Source organism: Neovison vison, chromosome 5, assembly GCF_020171115.1.
Source record: "Neovison vison isolate M4711 chromosome 5, ASM_NN_V1, whole genome shotgun sequence".
NCBI lineage: Eukaryota > Metazoa > Chordata > Mammalia > Carnivora > Mustelidae > Neogale > Neogale vison.
The window spans coordinates 79316633-79339374 of record NC_058095.1 but is presented as its reverse complement, the minus strand read 5'-3'; positions in this window follow the sequence as shown (position 1 = coordinate 79339374).

Genomic DNA, 22742 nt, shown 5'->3' with positions numbered 1-22742 from the left:
CAGAACCTCAAGGATTCATTCTGCGGTACAATTGAGACCTGCTGGATGGCTCCAGGACATCACATAGGAAATGACTCCAGAGCAGTGTTCTAAGGATAGATTACTGGGCAGACTGCCTTGCATTCCAGTTGTCTCCTAGCAAAAAGACAGGTACGAACTGCTGGCTCAGGCAGAGAAACTAAGGGGGTGGAGTTGAAATGGACTCTCCTGTGGATGAGTAATAATGTGGATTTGTGTCCATTGACATCTTGGAAAGGGGCAGTGGCACCGGGGCCCTGAAGTATTGTCCTACTCAGAAGTTTTGATACAGCTCCAAAGAGCAAGTTTCCCATGTGGGGACGAGATTTGTTTTGATTGGTGCCTCAGAAAACCCCCATAGGGTGGTATTGGAAACTAGGCCTAAGGGGAGAGATGCCTTGAAACAAAAGCAATGAATCCAATTAGGGACTGGAGGCCTGTCCAGTTAATGTTCTTTTCTGGGGACATCTGTCTCTGGTGTGAGTGGAGGTAGTTGCTCACCTGGTTTCAGATCGCCCCGTTTGTCCCGGGAGGCCTACACTACTGGGATGGCCCCAGGGATTTTGGAGATTTCTCCAAGTTTGTGTAGTTGTGGCCAATGGAATGGGCAGAATTCCCTTGAAGAGGGCAGGCACAGTCCTGAGGTGTGGCTCCAGTGGCCCCAACCTGGAAGGTGTGTGGGCCAGGGCTGTGGGGACAGAAGTCTGAAAACACAAACTCGGCTTAGATTTGGGGAGCTAGGTTAGGCAGACCCAATCTATAGACCATGAGGAGAATTCTTTGGGATATGAACAAAGGGCGAGTGTGAGGCGCTTTCTCGGGCTTTTGTCTCAGGATTTTGTATCACCAATGGCTGTGCAATGTCGAGGTGGTCTCATGGGCCATGGTCAAATTTCCCTCTCTGAGGATTTGGTCCTATACCAAGAGTTTTGGGTCATTCTGTGGGATGTGAGGAGTCCTTTCTAATTTTATAACTCAGGTGTCCCACCAAAAGAGGGATTCTAGAGCAGAGCCCTGGGGAGGGGCGATTAGACAACCTGAACTCTAGATAAGAATGGGGGCTTAGGGGCATGAATGCCCCATATGCGGGCTCTTTTTCCAGCCACAGAGAGACCTTACTTGAAGACAGAGCACACGCTGAGTGTCACAATGTGTGTTTGTGCCCAATGCGGCCTTCAAGCATGGGTGGGTCCTCAAGGGCAACACTGGTTTCTCCTACACTGAACATTGGACAACATACCAAACACAAGGTTTCTCGCCATGGTGAAGGAGGAGTTCTGATTTCTGCATCACGTTCACCGCTGGGCAGTGAATGGACATAAGGTCTTGGTTCTGAAGCCTGAAAACCGAGGTTGGGAAGAGATGATGACATAAGGCCATGGCGGGTCCGATGTGCCCAGTGTGCGGTCAGCTGTATGGGTGTCAATCGGGAGGTCTGGGCTCAGGCTTTGTCAGAGAGGGTATTAGTGCTCAGGATAGGTTGTATAAAGGGGGTATAGTCAAGTGGCATGCAGTTTGATCCTCATTTGGGGTTTCTGGGTAGCCCTAAAGGGCAACGTTTTTCTTCTGAAGGGAAGCCAGAGTGCTACATTGTGAGTCCGAATTTCTCAAACTGGAGGGCTTGAGGACCAGGAGCGTGATAACGGAAGTCTGAGATAACAAGCCAGTCATAGGTTTTGGGGTGAGGGCACGGCAGGCACACTCTTTAGAGCTGAATTGAGATCTTGTGCCTCTGAAGTCAGCGGGAAAATCAGATGTTGGTTCACATTGGAGTTTCTGTCCATGATGGCCCTTCATGAAGGGCATCACGGGTCCATGGGGCTTTTCCCATTATGAGAGTAGTGAGATGCTCCAAAGAGCAAGGATTCCTACTGCGGGAGTCGAGACCTGTTGGATAGCTCTGGGACGTCCCATATAAAACGACTGGAGAGTACGGTTCTAAATAAGGATGGATGCCTGGGCAGCCCGCTCACATTCCAATTGTCTCCTAGCGTCAAGGCAGGTACCACCTGCTGGATTTGGGGAAGCAACCGAGGGGGCTGAGTTGAAATGGACTCTCCTGCAGATAAGTCATAATATGGGTTTGTGTCCATGGAGACCTTGGAATGGGGCAGTGGCACCGGGGCCCTGAAGGATTGCTGTAATCAGAAGTTTTGATACAGCTCCAAAGAGCAAGTTTCCCATGTGGGGACGATATTTGTTCTGATTGGTGCCTCAGGAAACCCCCATATGGTGGTATTGGAAACCAGACCTCTGGGGAGAGATGCCTGGAAAACAAAGCAATGGATCTGATTAGGGCTAATGGGTCTGTCTGGTTAATGTTCTCTGGGGACATCTGTCTCTGGTCTGAGTGAAGGTAGTTGCTCAGCTGGTGGCAGATCACACCTGTTTGTCCCGAGGTGCCTACACTATTGGGATGGCCACGGGGACTTCAGAGGTTTCTCCTAACCTGTATGGTTGTGGTCAATAGAATTGGCAGAATTCCCTTGGAGAGGGCAAACACAGTCTTGATGTGTGTCTCCAGGAGCGCAAGCATGGAGGGTGTGTGGGTCAGGGCTGTGGGGACAGAAGTCTAAAAACACAAACTCGGCTTAGGGATGGGGATGAAGTTATGGACGGCCTGAAATACAGACCAAGAGGAGAACTCTTCGGGATATGAAGAAAAGGCAAGTGTGAGGAGCTTGCTCAGGCTTTTCTCTCTGGATTTTGTGTCACCGATGGCCGTGCAAAGTCAAGGTGGCCTCATGGATCATGGACAAGTATCCTTCTCTGGGAATTTGGCCCAATCCCAAGAGACTGGGGTCATTCTGTGGGATGGGGGAATGTTTTCTGTCTTTTTTTTTTTTTTTTTAATCTAAGGTGTCCCACCAAAAGAGGGATTCCAGAGCAGAGCCTTGGGGAGGGGGGACTGGAAAACTCGACCTCTGGTTAAGATTGGGGGTCTTTGGGCATGGCAAGCCCCATATGTGGGCTCTTGTTCCTGTCACTGAGTTGCCTTACTTGAGGACAGGGCTCACTCTGAAGGTCACAATGCGTGTTTGTGCCCATTGCAGCCCTCAAGCATGGGCGGGTCCTCATGGTCCACGCTGTTTTCTCCTACACTGAACATTGCACAACATGCCAACCACAAGGATTTTGGGCATGGGGAAGGCGGAGTCCTGATTTCTGCATCACGTTCACCACTGGGCAGTGATCAGAGATAAGGTCTAGGTTCTGAAGCCTGAAAACCGAGGGTGGGAAGAGATGACGACCTAAGGCCATGGCGGGTGCCATGTGCTCAGTGTGCGGCCAGATGTCTGCGTGTCGGTTGGGAGGTCCGGGCTTAGGCTGTGTCAGACAGGGCATTAGTGCCCAGGGTAGGCTGTATAATTGGGGTACAGTTGAGTGGCCTGCAGGTTGATCCTCATTTGAGGTTTCTGGGAAGTCCCATAGGTCAACGTTTTTCTTCTGGAGGACAGGCAGAGTGCCTCATTGTGTCTCCAGAATTCCCAAAGTGGAGGGATTTTTGGTCAGGAGTGTGAGGGAGAAAACCTGAGAGCACAAGATAGTCTTAGGTTTCGGGGGAAGGGCAGGGTAGGCACTCTCTGCAGAGCTAAATTGAGATCTCGTGCATCTGAAGTCAGGGTGAGGATCAGACATTGGCTCACGTTGGAGTTTCTGTCCATGATGGCCCCTTCATGAAGCGGGGTGGGGGGCATCAGGAAGCCATTGAGGTTTTCCCATGATGGGTATTGTGAGATGCTCCAAACTGCAAGTAATCCTTCTGTGGTACAATTGAGACCTGTTGGATGGCTCCAGGACATCCCATAGGAAATGACTCCAGAGCAGTGTTCTAATGCTGGATGCCTGGGCAGAACGCCTTACATTCCAATTTTCTCCTAGCAAAAAGATATGTTCGATCTTCTGAGTCTAGGGGAGCAATCGAGGGGGCTGAGTCAAAATGGACTCTCCTGCGGATGGGTCATAATGTGGGTTTGTGTCCATGGAGACCTTAGAATGGGGTGGTGGCACCGGGGCCCTGAAAGATTCTCCTAACTGGAGGTTTTGACACAGCTCCAAAGAGAATGATTAACATGTGGAGAAAACATTTGTTCTGATCTGTGCCTCAGGAAATCCCAAATGCTGGTATTGGAAACCAGGCCTCTGGAGAGAGATGACTGGAAACCAAAGCAATGGATCTGATTGGGGACTGGGGGCCTGTCAGGTCAATGTTTTCCTCTGGGGATATCCGCCTACAGTTCTGAGTGGAGGTATTTGTTCAGCTTGTGTCAGATCGCCCCTGTTTGTCCCAGGCGACCTACAACATTGGGATAACTTTGGGGATTTTGGAGGTTCCTCTAATTTGTACGGTTGTGGCCAATGGAATGGGCAAATTCCATTGGAGTGGGCAGGCACAGTCCTGAGTTCTGGCTCCAGAGAACCCAGCCTGGAGGGTGTGTGGGCCAGGGCTGTGTTGACAGAAGAAGCCTCAAAACACAAACTCAGCTTAGCTTTGGGGACGAAGGTACAGAAAGCCCAATCTACAGACCATGAGGAGAACTCTTCGGGATATGAACAAAGAGCGAGTGTGAGGCACTTGCTAAGGCTTTTGTCTGGATTTTGTATCAAAGATGGCCGTGGAATGTCTGGGTGGCCTCATGGGCCATGGACGTGTCTCCCTCTCTAGAAATTTGGCCGGATTGCAAGAGCTTGGGTTTATTCTGTGGGATGGGAAAAGTCCTTTCTGTTTTTATGCCTCAGGTGTCCCACCAAAAGAGGGATTCCAGAACAGAGACCTGGGGAGGAGCGACTGGACATACCGAACTCTGGATAATATTAGGGGCCTAGGATCATAGCAAACTCCATATGTGGGCTCTTGGTCCAGCAAGTGAGAGGCCTTATTTGAAAACAGAGCTCACGCTGAGGGTCACAATGCTTGTTTGTGCCCAACGCAGCCTTCAAGCATGGGCAGGGCCACATGGAAGATGCTGGTATATCCTACATTGAACGTTGGACCACATGCCAACCACAAGGTTTCTTACCATGGGGAAGGAGGAGTTCTGATTTCTGCATCACGTTCACCCCTGGACAGAGATGGGAGATAAGGTCTAGGTTCTGAAGCCTGAAAACAATGGTTGAGAAGAGATGATGACCTAAGGCCATGGCTGGTCCGATGTGCTCAGTGTGAGGCCAGCTGGCTGGGTGTCGGTTGGGAGGTTTGGGATCAGGCTGTGTCAGAAAGGGAATTAATGCCCAGGGTAGACTGCATAATTGGGGTACAGTCGAGTGGCGTGCAGGTTGATCCTCATTTGTGGTTTCTGGGTAGCCCCATAAATCAATGTTTTTACTTCTGGAAGGCAGGCAGAGTGCTGCATTGTGGCTCTGGAATTGCCAAACAGGAGGGCTTTTGGGCCAGGAATGTGAGGACAGAAGTCTGAGAACACAAGCTAGGCTTAGGTTTCGGGGCGAGGGCACGGCAGGCACACACTGCAATGCTGAATCGAGATCTCGTGCATCTGAAGACAGGGCGAGGATCAGATGTAGGCTCAGGTTGGAGTTTCTGTCTCTGATGGCCCCTTCATAAAGGGGGCAGGGCACCACGAGGCCATGAAGGTTTTCCTTCAATGGGAGTTGTGAGAATCTCCAAATTGTAAAGATTCCTTCTGCAGGACAATTGAGACCTGTTGAATGGCTCCAGGACCTCCCATAAGGAATGACTCCAGAGCAGGGTTCTAAGGATGGATGCCTGGACAGCCTGCCTCGCATCCTAAATTTATCCTCTCAACAAGACAGGTTCAATCTGTTGGCTCTGGGGGAGCAACTAAGGGGGCTGAGTTGAAATGGACTCTCCTGTGGATGGCTCATAATGTGTGTTTGTATTCATGGAGAACTTGGAATGGGGCGGTGGCACCGGAGCACTGAATGTTTCTCCTAACTGACAGTTTTGAGACATCTCCAACGAGCAAGTTTCCCAGGTGAAGATGAGATTAATTCTGATTGGTGCCTCAGGAAACCCCCATATGCTGGTATTGGAAACCAGGCCTCTGAAAAGAGATGCCTGGAAACCCAAGCAATGGATTCGATTAGGGCCTAGGGACCTGTCCAGTTCAATCTATTTCTCTGGGGAAATCTGTCTATTGGTCTGAGTGGACGTAGTTGCTCCGCTGTTGTCAGATCAACCCTGTTTATCCCGGGTGGCCTACACTATTGGTTTTGCCTCGGGGACTTTGGAGGTTTCTCCTAATCTTTAGGGTTTGGCCAATGGAATGGGCAGATTTCCCTTAGCAAGGGCAGGCACAGCCCTGAGTTGTGACTCCAGGGGCCCCATCCTGGAGGGTGTGTGGGCCAGGGTTGTGGGGACAGAAGTCTGAAAACACAAACGCGGCTTAGGTTTGAGAGTTAGGTTAGGCAGGCCCAATATACAGACTGTGAGGAGAACTCTTGGTGATATGAACAAAGGGCAACTGTGAGGCGCGTACTCATTCTTTTCTCTCTGGATTTTGTGTCACTGATGGCCCTGCAATGTCAAGGTGGCCTCATGGGCCATGGACGAGTCTCCCTTTCTGTGGATTTGGCCTGATCCCAAGAGTTTGCTGTAATTATGTGGGATGGGAGGAGTCCTTCCTGTTTTTTCACCTCAGGAGTCCCACCAAAAGAGGGATTCCAGAACAGAGCCCTGGAGAGGGTCAACTGGACAACTCGACCTCTGGTTAAGATTGGGGGCCTAGGGGCATGGAAGCGCCATATGCGGGCTCTTGTTCCAGCAACTGAGAGGTCTTACTTGAGGAAAGGGATCACGCTGAGGGTCACAATTCGTGTTTGTGCCAAACGTGGCACTCAAGCATGGTCGGGGCCTCATGGGCCACGCTGGTTTCTCCCACACTGATCATTGGACAATATGCCAACCACAACATTCCTGACCATGGGGAAGGTATAGTATTGATATCTGCATCACGTTCATCCCTGCGAAGTGATTGGAGATAAGGTCTAGGTTCTGAAGCCAGAAAACTGAGGTTGGGAAGAGATGACGACCTAAAGCCTTGATGGGTCCAATGTGATAAATGTGCGTCCAGCTGTCTGGGTTTCAGTTGGGAGTTCCGGGCTCAGGCTGCGTCAGACTGGGCATTAGTGCCCAGATTAGACTGTAAAATCAGGGTACAGTTGAGTGGCGTGTTAGTTGATCCTCACTTGGGGTTATTGGGTAGCCCCATATGGCAATGTTTTTCTTCTGGAGGGCAGGCAGAGTGCTGCAGTGTGGCTCCAGAATTCCCAAACTGGACGTCTTGTGGGTCAGGAGTGTGAGGATGGAAGTCTGAGAAATCAAGCTAGGCTTAGGTTTTGAGGCGAGGGCATGGCAGGCACACTCTGCAGAGCTGAATCGAGATCTCGTGCATCTGAAATCAGGGCAAGGATCAGATGTTGCCTCAGGTTGGTTTCCATCCACGACGGCCCGTTCATGAAGGGGAGGATCTCACGAGGCAACAGAGGTATTCCCATGATGGGAGTTGTGAGATGCTCCAAACCGCAAGGATTCCTTCTGTGGGACTATTGAGAACTGTTGGATGGCTCCAGGATGTCCAAAACAGAATGATTCCAGAGCAGGGATCTAAGGATGGATGCGCTGGCAGCCCGTCTCACATTCCAATTATCTCCTAACAACAAGGTAGGTTCGATCTGCTGGCTGTGGGGGAACAACTGAGTGGGCTGAGATGAAATGGACTCTCCGGAGGATGGGTCCTAATGTGGGTTTGTGTCCATGCAGACCTTGGAATGGGGCAGTGACTACAGGGCCTTGATGGATTCTCCTAAGTGGAGGTTTTGACACAGCTCCGAAGAACAAGTTTCCCATTTGGAGAGGAATTTTTTTCTGTTTGGTACCTTAGGAAATCCCCATATACTGATATGGAAAACCAGGCTTCGTGGAGAGATGCCTGGAAACCAAAGCAATGGATCCAATTAGGGCCTAAGGGCGTGTCCCGTTCAATCTTCTCTGGGGACATCTACCTACCGGTCTGAGTGGAGGTAGTTGCTAAGCTTGTGTCAGATCGCCCCTGTTTGTCCCGGGTGGCCCACAGTATTGGGATGGCCTCAGAGTCTTTGGAGGCTTCTCCTAATCTGTAGTGTTGGAACCATTGAAATGGGCAGAATTCCCTTGGGGAGGCAGGCATAGTCCTGAGGTGTGGCTCCATGGGCCCCATCCTGGAGGGTGTGTGGGCCAGGGCTGTGGGGACAAAAGTCTGAAAACACAAACTCGGCTTACATTTGGGGACGTAGGTATGGCAGGCACGATCTACAGACGGTGAGGACAATTCTTCGTGATATGAACGAAGGGTGAATGTGAAGCACTTCCTGAAGCCTTTGTCTCTGGATTTTGTGTCAATGATAGCCGTTGAATGTCGAGGTGGGCCCATTGGCCATGTATGTGTATCTCTCTCTGGCTATTTGGCCCAATCCCAAGAGTTGCCTGTCATTCTGGTTTGTTTTTTTTTTTTTTTTTTTTTTTTTTTTTTTTTTTTTTTTTTTACCTCAAGTGTCCCACCAAAAGACGGATTCCAGAGGAGAGCCCTAGGGATGGGTGACTGGATAACCTGACTGCTGATTTAGAATGGGGACCTAAGGGCATGGCAAGCCCTATATGCTGGTTACTTGTCTAGCCACCGAGAAGCCTTATTTGAGGACAGGGCTCACGCTGAGTGTCACAGTGTGAGTTTGTGCCCAACCTGGCCCTCAAGCATGGGTGGGGCCTCACGGACCAGGCTGGTTTCTCCTAATCTGAACATTCAACAACATGCTAACCACATGGTTTCTTGCCATGCAGAAGGAGGATTTCTGATTTCTGCATCATGTTCAACCTAGGGCTATGACTGGAGATAAGGTCTAGGTTCTGAAGCCTGAAACCCGAGGTTGGGAAGATATGACGATATAAGGCCATGGTCGGCTCCGATGTGTTCAGTGTGTGGTCAGCTTTTTGGGTGTCGGTGGGAGGTCCAGACACAGGTTCTATCAGACAGGGCATTAGTGCCCATCATACACTGTATAAATGGGGTACAGTCGAGTGGCGTGTAGGTTGATCCTCATTTGGGGTTTCTGGCTAGCCCCGTAGGGCAACATTTTTCTTCTGGGGGGAAGGCAGAGTGCTGAATTGTGGCTCCAGAATTCCCAAACTGGAGGGCTTGTGGGCCAGAATTGTGAGGACGGAAGTCTGAGAACACAAGTTAGGCTTTGGTTTCGGGGCGAAGGCACAGCAGGCACACTCTGCAGAGCTGAAACGAGATCTCGTGCATTTGAACTCAGGGTATGGATCAGTTTTTGGCTCAGGTTGGAGTTTCTGTACATGATGGCCTCTTCATGAAGGGGGAGGTTCTCAAGAGTCCATGTAGGTATTCCCACAATGGGAGTTGTGAGATACTACAAACAGCAAGGATTCCTTCCGTAGGACCCTCGAGAACTGCTGGATGATTTCTGGAGGTCCCATAAGGAACAACTCCAGAGCAAGATTCTAAGGATGGATGCGTGGTATGCCCGCCTCACATTCCAATTATTTCCTAGCAACAAGGCACGTTCGATCTGCTGGCTCTGAGAGAGCAACCGAGGTGGGTGAGTTGAAATGGACTCTCCTGAGGATAGGTCATATTGTGCGTTTGTGTCCATGGAGACCTTGGAGTGGTGCCGTGGATCCTGAGCCCTGAAGGATTTCCCCAACCAGAGATTTTGACAGAGCTCCAAAGGTTACGTTTCCGATGTGGAGTCAAGATTTGTTCTGATGGGTGCCTCTGGAAACCCCCATATGTTGGTATTGGAAACCAGGCCTCTGATGAGAGATGCCTGGAAACCAACACAATGGATCTGATTAGGGCCTAGGCGCCTGTCCAGTTCATTCTTCTTCTCTGTGGACATCTGTCCACGGTCTGTGTGGAGCTAGCTGCTCAGTTGCTGTCAGATTGCCCCTGTTTGTCCCGGGCGGCCTACACTGTTGGGATGGCCAGGGGAACTTTGGAGTTCTTACAGTTGTGGCCAATGGAATGGGCAGAATTCCGTTTGAGAGGGCAGGCACAGCCCTGAGTTGTGGCTCGAGGGGTCCCAGCCTGGAGGGTGTGTTGGCCAGGGCTGGGGGAACAGAAGTCTGAAAACAGCAATTCGGCATAGGTTTGGGGACATTGTTATGGCAGGCCCGGTCTACGGATAATGAGAATTCTTTGGGATATGAACAAAGGGCGAGAGTGAAGCACTTGCTCAGGTTTTTGTCTGATTTTGTGTCAATGATGGCCATGGAATGTCGGGGTGGCACCAATCAGAACAAATTAGGAGAAACCTCCAACATCCCCATGGCTATCCTAAGAGTGTAGGCCACCCGAGACAAACAGGGGCTATCTGCCACCAGCTGAGCAACTACCTCCACTCAGACCCGGACATAGATGTCCCCAGAGAAGAAGATTGAACCGGACAGGTCCCTAGGACCTCATCAGATCCATTGCTTTGGTTTCCAGCCATCTCTCCTCAGAGGCCTGGTTTACAATAGCAACATATGGGGCTTTACTGAGGCACCCATCAGAACAAATCTCGTCTCCATATGGGAAACTTGCACGTGGGAGCTGTGTCAAAAACTCTGGTTAGTAGAAACATTCAGGACCCTGGTGCCACCACCCCATTCCAAGGTCTCAATGGACACAAACCCACATTATGACCCATGCGAAGTAGAGTCCATTTCAGCTCAGCGCCCTTGGTTGCTCCCCCAGAGCGAGCAGATCGAACCTGTATTATCGTAAGGAGACAAATGGAATGCTAGGTGGGCAGCCAGGCATCCATCCTTAGAACACTGCTCTGGAGTCATCCCTCTGGGATGTCCTGGATCCAACTAACAGGTCTCAATGATCACACAGAAGGAATCCTTGAGGATTGGAGAATCTCACAACTCCCATTGTGGGAAAACCTCCATGGCCTTGTGATCCCCCCACCTTCATGAATGGGCCATCCAGGACAGAAACTCCAACCTGAGCGATCGTCTGATCCTCGCCCTGACTTCAGATGCACGATATCTCGATTCAGCTCTGCAGAGTGTTCCTGTTGTGCTCTCGCCCCGAAACCTATGCCTAGCTTGTGTTCTCATACTTCCATCCTCAGACACTTGGCCCACAAGCACTCAGGTTGGCAATTGCAGAGCCACAATGCAGCACTCTTCCTGTGCTCCAGAATATAAACGTTGCCCTATACGGCTACCAATAAATCCCAAATGAGGACCAACCTTCACACAACTTTACTGTACCCCAAGTATACAGTCTACCCTGAGCACTAATGCCCTGTCTGACACAGCCTGAGCCCAGACCTCCCGACCAACACCCAGACATCTGGATGCACACTGAGCACATCAGACCCGCCATAGCCTTAGGTTGTCATATCTTCCCAACCTCGTTTTTCAGGCTTCAGAACCTAGACCTTAACTCCAATCAAGGACTATGGGTGAACGTGATGCAGAAATCAGAACTACTGCTTCCCCATGGCCAGAAACCTTGTGGTTGGCATGCGGTCCAACATTCAGGGTGGTTGAAACCATTGTGGCCCATGAGCCCCGCCCAGGCTTGAGGGCCGCGTTGATCACAAACACTCACTGTGAGGGCGCCTGGGTGGCTCAGTGGGTTAAGCCGCTGCCTTCCGCTCGGGTCATGATCTCAGGGTCCTGGGATCGAGTCCCACGTCGGGCTCTCTGCTCAGCAGGGAGCCTGCTTCCCTCTATCTCTCTCTCTGCCTGCCTCTACATCTACTTGTGATTTCTCTCAGTCAAATAAATAAATAAAATCTTTAAAGAAAAAACACGCACTGTGATCCTCAGTGTGAGCTCTGTCCTCAAGTAAGGCCTCTCAGTGGCTGGACCAAGAGATGGCATATTGGGCTTGCCATGCCGCTAGGCCCCAATTTTTAACCGTAGTTCAGGTTGTCCATTCGCCCCTCCCCAGGGCTCTGCTATAAAGTCCCTCTTTTGATGGGACACCTGAGGTAACTAAACTGAAAGGACTCCTCCCATCCCACAGATTGACCCAATACAATTGGGATCAGGCCAGATCCACAGAGAGGAAGACTCGTCCATGGCCCATGAGGTTTCCCTGATATTCCACGTTCATCATTGACACAAAATCCAGAGACAAAAGCCTGAATAAGTGCCTCACACTTGCTCTTTCTTCACATCCCAAAGGGTTCTCCTCATGGTCTGTAGATTGGGCCTGTCTTACCTACATCCCCAAACCTAAGCCGAGTTTGTGTTTTCAGGCTTCTGTCCCCACAGTCCTGGCCCACACACCCTCCACACTGGGGCCCCTGGAGCCACACATCCGGTCTGTGCCTGCCCACTCCACGGCACTTCTGCCACTTCCATTGTCCATAATCCTACAAATTAGGAGAAGCCTTCATAGTTCCTGAGACCATCCCAATAGTGAAGGCCGCCCGGACAAACAGGGCAGTCTGACACCGCCGGAGCAACTACCTCCACACATACCATAGGCAGATGTCGCCAGAGAGGAAGATTGAACCTGACAGGCCCCTAGGCCCTAATTGGATCCATTGCTGTGGTTTCCAGGTATCTCTCCTCAGACGCCTGGTTTCCAATACCAGCACATGGGGGGTTCCTGAGGCATCAGTTAGAACAAATCTTGTCTCCACATGGAAAACTTGCTTTTTGGAGATGTCTCAAAATCTCAGGTTAGGAGAATCGTTCAGGGCCCGAGTGCCACCGCCCCATTCCAAGGTCTCCATGGACACAAATCCACATTAGGACCCATCCGCAGAAGATTCCATTTCAACTCAGCCCCCTTGGTTGCGCCCACAGAGACAGAAGATCAAACCTTTCTTGTCACTAGGAGACGACTGCAATGCGAGGCAGGCCGCCAAGGTATCCATCCTTAGGACTCTGCTCTGGCATCGTTCCATATGGGATGTCCTGGAGCCATCCAACAGGTCTCAAATATCCTGCAGAAGGAATCCTTGAGTTTTGGAGCATCTCACAACTCCCATTGTGGGAAAACCTCAATGGCTTTGTGATGCCCCCCCCCCTTTATGAAGATGAAATCATGGACAGGAACTCCAACCTCAGCCAAGTTCTGATCCTTGCCCTGACTTTGGATGCACGAGATCTCGATTCAGCTCTGCAGACTGTGACTGCCTTGCCCTCGCCCTAAAACCTAAGTCTTGTTGTGTTCTCAGACTTCCGTCCTCACACTCCTGGCCCCCAAGCCCTCATGTTTGGCAATTCCGGACCTACAATGCAGCACTCTGCCTACCCTCCAGAAGAAAAATGTTGCCCTATGGAGCTTCCCACTCACCTCAAATGAGGATATACCTACACGGCACTCTACTGTACCTAAATTACATAGTCTAACCTGGGCACTAATACACTGTCTGACACAGCCTGAGCCCGGACTTCTTGAACAACACCCAGACAGCTGACCACACACTGAGCACATCGGACCTGCCAAGGCCTTAGCTCATCATCTCTTCCCAACCTAGCTTTTCAGGCTTCAGAACTTAGACCTTAACTCCAAACCCTGCCAAGCGGTGAACGTGATGCAGAAAGCAGAACTCCTCCTTTCCCATGGCAAGAAACCATGTGGCTGGCATGATGTCCAACGTTCAGTGGAGGAGAAACCAGTGTTCACCATGAGGCGCCACCCATGCTTGAGTGTGGCAAGGGCATAAACACGCATTGTGACCCTCAGCGTGAGTCCTGTCCTCTAGTAAGTCCTCTCAGTGGCTGGACCATTAGACATCATAATGGGCTTGCCATGCCCCTAGGCCCCAATTTTTAATCAGATTTCTGGTTCTCCAGTCGCCCCTCCCCAGGGCTCTGCTTTGGAATACCTCTTTTGGTGGGAAACCTGAAGTAAGAAAACAAAACGGACTCCTCCCATCCCACATAATGAACCCAAACTCGTGAGATAGGGCCAAATCCCCAGAGGAAGACTCGTCCATGTCCCATGAGTTCACCCGGACATTCCACGGCCATCGGTTACACAATATCCAGAGACAAAAGCCTGAGCAAGTACCTCACACTTGCCCTTTGTTCATATCCTGAAGTGTTCTCCTCACGGTCTGTAGAGCAGTCCGGCCATACCTATGACCCGAAACCTACGTCCAGTTTGTGTTTTCAGACATCTGTCCCCACAGCCCTGGCCCACACAACCTACAGGCTCAGGCCCTTGGAGCCAAACCTGAGGACTGTACCTGCCCTCTCCAATGGAATTCTGCCCATTCCATTGGCCACAACCCTACACATAGGATAAACCTCCAAAGTCCCCGAGGCCATCCCAATAGTGGTGGCTGTCCAGGACAAATAGGGGCAATCTGAGCCCATCTGTGCACTTACCTGCACTCAGACCTGTAGACAGATGTCTCCAGAGGTAAATTGGAACAAACAGACCCCTAGGTCCTAATCCGTTTCATTGCTTTGTTTTCCAGGCCCCTCTCCTCAGAGGCCTGGATTCCAATACCAGCATATGGCTGTTTCTTGAGGCACCCATCAGGACAAATGTCGTCTCCACATGGAAAACATGCACGTTGGAGCTGTGTCAAACCCTCTGGTTAGGAGAACCCTTCAGGGTCCGAGTGCCACCGCCTCATTTCAAGGTCTCTATGGACACAAATGCACATTAGGACCCATTCGCAGGAGAGTCCATTTCAACTCAGCCCCCTTGGTTGCTCCCCCAGATCCATCAGATCTAACCTGTCTTGACACTAGGAGACAATTGGAATGAGAGGCGGGCTGCCCATTCATCCATCTTTAGAACCCTGCTCGGAATCATTCCGTATGGGAAGTCCTAGAGCCGACCAACAGATCTCAATGGTCCTGCAGAAGAATCTTTGTGGTTTGGAGCATCTCACAACTCCTATCGTGGGAACATCTCCATGGCCTCGTGATCCCACCCCCTTCATGAAGGGGCCATCAGGGACAGAAACTCCAACCTGAGTGTTCGTCTGATCCTCGCTCTGACTTCAGGTGCATGAGATCTCGATTCAGCTCTGCAGAGTGTGCCTGCCATGCCCTCGCCCAGAAACCTAAGCCTAATTTGTGTTCTCAGACTTCCGTCCTAACACTCGTGGCCCACAGGTCCTCCAGTCTGGCAATTCCAGAACTACAATGCAGCACTGTGCCTGCCCTCAAGGAGAAAAACATTGCCCTCTGCAGCTACCCAGAAACCCCAAATGAGGATCAACCTGCACGCCACTTGACTGTACGCCAATTATACAGGCTGCCTTGGGCACCAATGACCTTTCTGACACAGCCTGAGCCTGGACCTTTCGACCCACACCCAGCCAGCTGGCTGCACCCTGAGCATATCAGACCCGCCATGGCCTTAGGTCGTCATCTCTTCCCAACCTCGGTTTTCAGGCTTCAGAACCTAGACCTTATCTCCAATCACTGCTCAGGGATGGATATGATGCAGAAATCAAAACTCCTTCCCCATGGCAAGGAACCTTGTGGTTGGCATGTTGTCCAACGTTCAGTGTATTTGAAACCAGTGTTGCCCATGAGGCGCCGCCCATGCTTGAGGGCTGTGATTGTCACAAATATGCATTGTGACCCTCAGCGTAGGCCAGTCCTTAAGTAAGGCCTCTCAGTGGCTGGACCTAGAGACGGCATATTGGGCTTGTCATGCTGCTAGGCCCCAATTTTTAACCACAGTTCGGGTCGTCCATTCGCCCCTCCCCAGGGCTCTGCTTTGGAATCCCTCTTTTGCTGGGACACCTGAGGTAACAAAACTGAAATGACTCCTCCCATCCCACAGATTGACCCAAAACAATTGGCATCGGGCCAAATCCACAGAGACGAAGACTTGTCCATGGCTCATGAGGCCTCCCCGACATTCCACGGCCATCTTTGATACAAAATACAGAGACAAAAGCCTGAATAAGTGCCTCACACTCGCTCTTTCTTCATATCCCAAAGAGTTCTCATGGTCTGTAGGTCGGGCCTGCCATACCTCCGTCCCCAAACCTAAGCCAAGTTTGTGTTTTCAGACTTCTGTCCCCACAGTCCTGGCCAACACACCCTCCAGGCTGGGGCCCCTGGAGCCACACATCAGGACTGTGCCTGCCCCCTCCACGGGAATTCTGCCCATTCCATTGTCCACAATCGTACAAATTAGGAGAAAACTCCGAAGTCCCTGAGGCCATCCCAATAGTGTAGGCTGCCCGGGACAAACAGGGGCGGTCTCATACCGGCTGAGCATCTACCTCCACTCATACCGTAGATGCATGTACCAGAGAAGAAGATTGAAGCGGACAGACCCCTAGGCCCTAATTGGATCTATTGCTTTGGTTTCCAGGTATCTCCTCAGAGGCCTGGTTTCCAATATCAGCATATGGGGGTTTCCTGAGGCTTGGTTGCTTGAGTGCTGCATGGGCACAAACACTCATTGGGACCCTCAGCGTGGAACCTGTCCTCAAGTAAGGCCTTTTAGAGGCTGGACCAAGAGATGCCATATTGGTCTTGCCACCCCCTAGGCCCCAATCTTTAACCAGAAGTCGGGTGGTCCAGTCGCCCCTCACCAGGGCTGTGCTCTGGAATCCCTCTTTTGATAGGGCACCTGAGGTAACAAAACAGAAATGACTCATCCCATCCCACAGATTGACCCAAAACTCTTGTGAATGGGCAAAATATACAGAGAGGGACTCGTCCATGGCCCATGAAGCCTCCCCGATATTCCACGGCCATCGTTGACACAAAATCCAGGGACAAAAGCCTGAGCAAACGCCTCACACTCGCCATTTTTTCATATCCCGAAGAGTTCTCCTCACGGTCTGTAGATTGGGTTTGCCATATCTACATCCCCAAACCTAAGCCAAGTTTGTGTTTTCATACTTCTGTCCTGACAGCCCTGACCCACACCCCCTTCATGCTTGGGCTCTTGGAGCCACACCTCAAAACTGTGCCTTCCCTTTCCAATGGAATTCTTCTCATTCCATTGGCCACAACCTTGGAAATTAAGAGAAACCTCCAAAGTCACCCAAGAAATCCCAATAGTGTAGGCCACCCAGGACAAACAGAGGAGATATGACAACAGCTGAGCAACTACCACTACTCAGACCCGTAGACAGATGTGCAAATAGAAAAGACTGAACCGTACAGGCCCCTAAGGACATCCCACTACTGTAAGTCACCCTGGACAAACAGGAACATTCTGACACAAGCTGAGTAACTACATCCATGGAGACACACAGACAGATGTCCGCAGAGACAGAAGATTGAACTGGACAGGCGCCTAGGCTTAATCTGAACTCTTCTTTTATTTCCAGGTGTCACTCCTCAGAGTCCTGGTTTCGAAGAACAGCATATGGGGCTTTACTCAGGCACCAAACAGAACTTCTTTCATCTCCACATGGGGAGCTTTCTTATTGGAGCTGTAACATACCCTTCAGGTAGGCAAATTCTCTAGGGCCCCTGAAACACCAGCACATTCTAAGGTCTCCATGAACACAAACCCACATAACAACACATCCTCAGGAGAGAACATTTCAACTCATCACCCTGGGTAGCTTTTCTCAGAGCCAGCAGATCAAACATGTCTTGTCGCAAATAGTCAATGGGAATCCAAGGTATGCTGTACAGGCATCCATCCTTCCAACCCTGCTCTCCAGTCCTTCCATATGGGACGTCCTTTTAGCCATCCAAAAGGACTCAGCTGTCCTGCAGAAGGAAACATTGTGGTTTGGAGCAACTCACAAACTCAGAGTGGGAAAAATGCCTTGGCCTCATGAAGCCCCCGCTTTATGAAGGGGCCATCACGCACACAATCTCCAGCATCATCCAATGTCTGATCATCACCCTGAATCCAGATGCAGGAGATCCCGCTTCTGCCTCTGCAGAGTGGGCCTGCTGTGTCCTTGGCTCCAAACCTCATCCTAACTTGTGTTTTCAGACTTCTGTCCTCACAATCTAGGCCCACAAGCCCTCCCAATTGGGAATTCTGGGGCCACAACGAAGCACTCTACCTGTCCCCCAGAAGAAAAATATTGTCTATACCATTGCCCAGAAACCCCAAATGAGGATCAAACTGGTTGGCCCTCGGTAACACTCCAATTGCATAGGCTACCCCAAGCACTAATGCTCTGTCTTACATAGCCTGAGTCCAGACCTTCCAACAGACACCGAGACAGCTGGCTGCACACCCAGCACATTGGACCCGCCATGGCCTTAGGCCATTATCCCTTCCCAACCTGGGTTTTCAGGCTTCGGAATCTAGAACTTATATCCATTCCCTGCACAGGGGGAAACTGACGCACATGTCAGAACTCCTCCTTCCACATGGCAAGTAACCTTGCTGTTGGAAGTGAGTCAAACCTTCATTGTAGAAGAAACCTGCATGCCCTACGAGGCCACACCATTGCTTAAGGGTTGCCTTGGGCACAAACACGCATTGTGACCCTCAGCGTGAGTCCCTTATTCAAGTAACGCCTCTCAGTGGCTGGACCAAGAGCCCGCATATGGGGCTTGCCATGCCCATAGGTACCCAAGCTTAACCAGATGTCGGGTATTCCAGTTGTCAGTACGCACTGCTTTGCTCTAGAATCCCTCTACGGAGGGGACACCTGTGGCAGAAAACAGTACTCTTCCCTTCCCACAGAATGAACCCAAACTCTTGGGAGCTGGGTCAATCCCCAGAGAGGGAGACTCTTCGATGCCCCATGAGGCAACCCCTACATTAAATGGCCATTGTGGACACAACACCCAGAGACAAAAACCTAAGCGACCGCCTTCCACTCTCCCTCCTTTCATATCCAGAGGAGCTCCCCTCACGGACTGTAGATCACTCCTGCCATAACCTCAGTTGCAAACCTGAGCCGAGTTTGTGTTTTCGGACATCTGTCCCCACAGCCCTGGCAAACACAGCCTCCAGGCTGGAGCCTCTGGAGCCATACCAGAGGACTGTGCCTGCTCTCTCCTAGGAAACAGTGCCCATTCCATTGGCCACATCCCTACAGAATAGGAGAAACCTCAAGGTCCCCCCGGACATCCCACTATTGTAAGCCTCCCTGGACACACAGGGGCATTCTGACAAAAGCTGAGCAACTACCTCCATGCAGGCATGCAGTCAGATGTCCACAGAGACATAAGATTGAGCCAGACAGGCCCCTAGGCCCTAATCTGAACTCTTGCTTTGGTTTCCAAGTGTAACTCCTCAGAGGCCTGGGTTCGAAGACCAGCATATGGGGCTATCGTGAGGCACCGAACAGAATACCTCTCATCTCCACATGGGAAGATTCCTTGTTGGAGCTGTGTCAAACTCTTCAGGTTGGAGATTCCTGCAGAGTCCTTGAGCCACCGCCACATTACAAGGTCTCCATGGCCATCATCCAACATTATGACCCATCCTTAGGAGAGTCCATTTCAACTCAGCCCATTGGGTAGCTCGCCCAAGAGCCTGCAGATTGAGCCTGCCTTGTCCAGACCAAATAGTGGGAAGGTGAGGTGGCATTTCCAGGCATCCATGCTTAGACCGCTGCTCTCGAGTCTTTCCATATGGGGCATCCTGGAACCATCCAATAGGACTCGACTGTCCTGCAGAAGGAAACCTTGAGGTTTGGAGTAGCTCACAACTCCCATCGTAGGAAAACTTCCCTGGCCTCACGAAGCCCCCACCCCCTTCAGGAAGGGGCCATCATGGACAGAAACTCAAGACTGAGGTAATTTCTCATACTCACCATGACCTCAGATGCAGGAGATCTCGATTCAGCCTCTGCAGAGTGGGCCTGCCGTGCCCTCGGCCCCAAACCTAACGCTAGCTTCTGCTTTTTGACTTCCTTCCGCACACTCCTGGCAAACAAGCCCTCCAGACTGGGAATTCCGGAACCACAATGCAGCCCTCTGCCTGCCCACCAGAATAAAAATGTTGCCCTATGGGGCTCTCCAGAAACCCTAAATGAGGATCAACCTCCTCGGGCCTTGAATGCACCCCAATTGGATAGGCTGCCCTAAGCACTAATGCTCTGTCTGACACAGCCTGAGACCAGACGTCCCGACAGACAAGGAGACAGATGGCTGCACATCCAGCACATTGGACACGCCATGGCCTTGGACCGACATCTATTCCCAACCTGAGTTTTCAGACATCTGAACCTAGACATTATATCAAATCCCCGCACAGGTGAGTACCTGAAGCACCAATCAGAACTCCTCCTTTTCCATGGCTGTAAATCTTGCTGTTGGCATGGAGTCACACCTTCAGGGTGAGTCAAATCTTCATAGCTCCTGAACCCACATCCAACCTTGAGTGCCCACATGGGCACGAAATCGCATTGTGACCCTTAGCATGAGCCCCATGTCGAAGCAAGGCCTCTCAGGGCCTGGACCAAGAGTCCGTATATGGGACTTGCCAAGCCCCTATGTTCCCAATCCTCACCAGAGTTAGAGTTTACCAGTTACCCGTACGTGGGACTCTGCAATGGAATCCCTCTCTTGGAGAGACACCTGAGACAGACAGAAGGACTCCACCCTTCCCACAAAATGACCCCAAACACTTGGGAGCTGGGCCAAATCCCCAGAGAGGGAAACTCGTCCATAGTGCCTGAGGCCACCCCTACAATCCATGGCTATTCTGGACACAACATACAGAGACAAAAGCATGAGGGACTGCCTTTCACTCGCCCTTCTTTCATAAGTCGAGGACCTCTCCTCTTGATCTGTAGATCCAGCCTGCCATACCCTTGGCACAACACCTAAGCCGAGTTTGTGTTTTCAGACTTCTGTGCCCAAAGCTTGGACCCACACAACCTCCAGGCTAGGGCCTCTGGAGCCACACCTAAAGACTGTGCCTGTTCACTCCAAGGAAACTGTGCCCAATCCATTGACCACAACCCTACAGGACAGAAAAATCCTCCAAGGCCCCTGAGGCCATCCTGATAGTGTAGGCTGCCCTGAACTAAGAGGGGCACTCTGACACCAGCTGAGCAACTATCTCCACTTAGATACTCAGTGTCCCCAGAGACAGAAGATTGAAACAGACAGACCCTTAGGCCCTAATCTGAACACTAGATTTGTTTCCAGGTGTCCCTCCTCAGAGGACTGGTTTCGAAGACCAGCATATGGGGCTTTTCTGAGGCACCAAACTGAAACTCTCTCATCTCCACATGGGGATCTTTCTTATTGGAGCTGTATCAAACCCTTCAGGTAGGTGAATTCCGGAGGGTCCCTGAACCACCATCACATTCCAAGGTCTCCATGGACACAGACCCACATTATCACGCATCCACAGGAGAGTCCATTTCAACTCAGCCACCTGGGTAGCTTGCCCCAGAGCCAGCAGATCAAACATGTCTTGTCGCTAATGGCCAATGGGAATGCGAGGCATGCTGTACAGGGATTCATCCTTCAAACCCTGCTCTCCAGTCTTTCCATATGGGACGTCCTGGAACTATCCAATAGGACTCGACTGTCCTGCAGAAGGAAACATTGTGGTTTGGAGAAACCTCCAAACTCAGCATGGGAAAAATTCCTTAGACTCATGAGGCCCCTGCTACATGAAGGTGTCATCATGGACACAAACTCCAGCCTCAGACAATGTCTGATCTTTGCCCTGACTTCATATGCAGAAGATTTCAATTCAGCCTCTGCAGAGTGGGCCTGCCGTGTCCTTGGCTCCAAACCTCACCCTAGCTTGTGTTTTCAGATTTCCGTCCTCACACTCCTGGCCCACAAGCCCTACTGATTGGGGATTCTGGGACCACAACAAAGTACTCTGACGCCCACCCCCAAGAAGAAAAATATTGTCTATGGCATTGCCCAGAAACCCCAAATGAAAATCAACCTGCTCTGCCCTCAGCAACACCCAAATTGCATAGGCTACCCTAAGCACTAATGCTCTGTCTTACATAGCCTGAGTCCAGACATTCCGACAGCCACCGAGACAGCTGGCCACACACCCAGCACCTTGGACCCACCATGGTCTTAGCGCATTCATCCCTTCCCATTGACCTGCATGTATTCCTGGAGGTATTTCTGAGGCTATGTCAGACTGTGCATTTTTTCCAGAGTGGCCTATGAAATTGGGGTGGGCTTTGGGGCCTTGCGGCTCTCTCCTAATCTGGTGGGTTTGGGAGACTGAGACGGGCTGAGATTCCTTGGGAGAGCAGGCCCAGTGATGTGGTGTGGTCCTGGAGGCCCCATCCTGGAGGGCATATGGGTCAGGACTTTGGGTCCAAGGTCTTCAGACACAAACTCGGGTGAAAGTTTCGGGCAAGGTAATGGCAGACTCGATCTGCAGACCCTGAGGGCAGCTCCTCAGGATTTGAAATTCGGACAGCTGGGAGGCAGGAGCACAGGTTTTTCTGTCTGATTTGTTTGTCTAAGATGGCCACGAAATGGAGGGGTGGCCTTATGGGTCCATGTGAGATTCTACCTCTCTGGGAATTCTGCCAAACACCCAAGAGTTTGGTTTCTTTCTGGGGGATTGAGGGAGCGCGGTTTTCTGTGTCAGGGGTCCTGTCCAAACAGGCATTCCAGAGATGGGTTCTGGGTCCAGGAGCCTGGATCACCCCAACAAGGCTTAGGATTTGGGCCTAGGGGCATGAGAGGCCCCCTCTGTGTTCTCGGTACAGCTCCTGAGGTGGCTTGTTGGAAATGGGTCCCAGACTGAGGGTTATATTGCCTGTTTGTATCCAGATGCCCATGTTGAGTGGGCATGGTCTTATGGGCCATGCACTTGGATCCCACTCTTAACGTTGGACAGCCATCTCAAAATTCACTTTTCTTGCCCTGGAGAAGG